This window comes from Triticum dicoccoides, chromosome 7A (assembly GCF_002162155.2).
Source record: "Triticum dicoccoides isolate Atlit2015 ecotype Zavitan chromosome 7A, WEW_v2.0, whole genome shotgun sequence".
Lineage (NCBI taxonomy): Eukaryota > Viridiplantae > Streptophyta > Magnoliopsida > Poales > Poaceae > Triticum > Triticum dicoccoides.
In genome coordinates, this window is record NC_041392.1 from 86,590,288 (window position 1) to 86,592,651 (window position 2,364).

The 2,364-nt window shown below is 39.1% G+C and overlaps 1 non-coding gene across 1 annotated transcript; it reads right to left on the reverse strand.

The window, feature by feature from the left end:
* Positions 1–1,276: 1,276 nt before the first annotated feature.
* TRNAW-CCA lies at positions 1,277–1,350 on the reverse strand. Its single transcript has one exon. It is a non-coding gene; the product is annotated as a tRNA-Trp (tRNA).
* Positions 1,351–2,364: the final 1,014 nt, after the last annotated feature.

The window sequence follows — 2,364 nt, forward strand, 5'->3', positions numbered from 1 at the left end:
CCAAGCCTGAAGGCGACATGGAGTGTTATTATTATCGTTACTCCAGAGAATGGGAGGCACTCTCTTCTTGCAAAATGCAGTTCTGAAATCTGTAATCTAGATGATTCTGGTTGAAGGGGATGATGCAGCCTAGCGGTTATGAACTTTTTGTTCGATTCAAAGGATTTCCACTTGAGTAAAGCTATAGTGGGAAATAAACTACCAATTAGGCAATGCGCGTCTCTATTTCTTGAATTCTCTGGTCTAGGCAACCCGAAAGCGTTGTTTAACAAAGACAAGTCTGAATTTGAAATGCAATCCGGCAGAGAAAATAAACTTAAGTAACCACCAGTTGAAACTGAGCGAGGATGCCTCTCCTAATGGAAGTTACGGGCTCAAACAATACCTAATGGTAGGCAACTTTGCTACCCGAGCATCTCTTTCTTATTAAGAATGACATAAATGTTGATTTTCTACTCTCGGGAGTAGGTAAGGGGGACTATGCCTAATAAAATAGGGACTACGGTAGGCATGAAATGAAACTTCTTATCTTAGGTACGGAATTCCTCCACATTAAGACACCAACCTGCCCTTGACAAGTCAATAATCAATCACTAGATTTAGGATCACAAGCCGATGCGATGCTTCACGTCGAAATGGGTTAGTCTGCATCTGAGAGACCCCGCCTAGCTCTAAAATGGTTTCAACCTTTCCTCGACCTCATGGAATGAACTAACTCATATGCAGTGAGCATATTATCATAGACATCCCTCATGATAGCGAACTTGAAGAAGAAGCTGTTTCGACATCTACTTTATCCCAAGTGCAATAATGCTCCAAGTACGGGTTTCCAAATTCATTCCTCGCTGACCGCGCGTCATCTTCAGTTCACGATTGAGGCTCAGATGGAGACTGATGAGATACAGGCTCTGGCTAAGGTTGACATCCAGGCTCTGGACAAGCGATAAGAGATACTTTCTGAAGGATCCAGCTAAGAAAATGAAATGGGTTAGTGGGAACAAGCAGCTAAAGCGCAAAGGTAAGGATGAGCTCGAAAAGTGCAAACTTGAATGATAGCTAGTGGTGGATTGAGACTTTTGAGCTTCTCCATCGATCACTTTTGCGGAAGCTGAGTCCTTTCTTTTCCAGCAACTTCAAATCAGAAAGCCCCGACTCCCATAAAGAATGCTTGCAGATCTTTCTTTTTATTATGATGACGATATGGACCTCATTACTGTCTCATTTTCTTATAGTTATATAAGTTCTTTTTTTGGATTCGACATAACAAGAACAGAATCACGCTCTGTAGGATTTGAACCTACGACATTGGGTTTTGGAGACACACGTTCTACCGAACTAAACTAAGAGCGCTTTCCGGGAGATAAAGCAGTAAAGAAAAGGATGATTTTTGTACCACATGCATATAGAAAAATGAAACTCTGAATTTTGTCCAATTTGAATCGATCTCAATTGATCCCTCGTTACTGCCCATAGGATAAGTAATAGGTAGGGATGACAGGATTTGAACCCCTGCCTTGTTTTCCACATCATAATTTATTCCTCCATCTATATACAACTTTCTTGTCATTTCTTATTTTTGGTTTCATATAATAAATGATATACATCTGAAACCCAACCTAACGTATAAAGAATGAATATTTATCGGTAATGCCCAGGAAGAAAGAAGGGGTCATCTTTTTGATTTTTATTCCACCCTCATGTACCCTTGTTTGCATTTTTGCTAAAGCCTGTTCAACCTCATATCACCTAGAACAAGTCATGGACTTCTTCAATGAAAGAAAGTCTCCTGGAAACGTTTTCAACGAAATAAGAACCATACAAAATAGATTTCTTGATATTTTTAATTTAGGAAAACGGATTTTTTCGCAGTTTTTTCTTTTATCCTAAAGATATGCAGAATGAGTGTATTATGAAATGTTCGTTGTCTAGCTTTGCATACATCGCTACTTAATCATTTAGTGGTTATCGATGAAATTACTTCACCATAGAGAAAATATTATGGAAGTGCTGGCTAACTCGCAAGACCGAAACTCAAAGATAAAGCTGAGAAGGATTGATAAGATATACGTATTTCATAGAGCTAGCTAATAAAGCTTTTGTTAACTTCAAATAGGCTATTGAATGCAACGGTAAATAAAGAAGAAGAAAGTGCCAGAGCTAAGAGCTAATAGATTCCCAGTCTATGCATGGATAAAGGAATGATAAGAGCTATGAGCAGTTTATTAAACTACACTACGGCTAATATATATAAGGAATCTATTAGGATCAGTGTGTCAAGACAGCGAAGGATAGTGTCATGTAGGAAGAGTCTATGCTTAGGGACCAGTAGGCGCAGGATAGACAGGAATGCTACCTTGAGTAGGA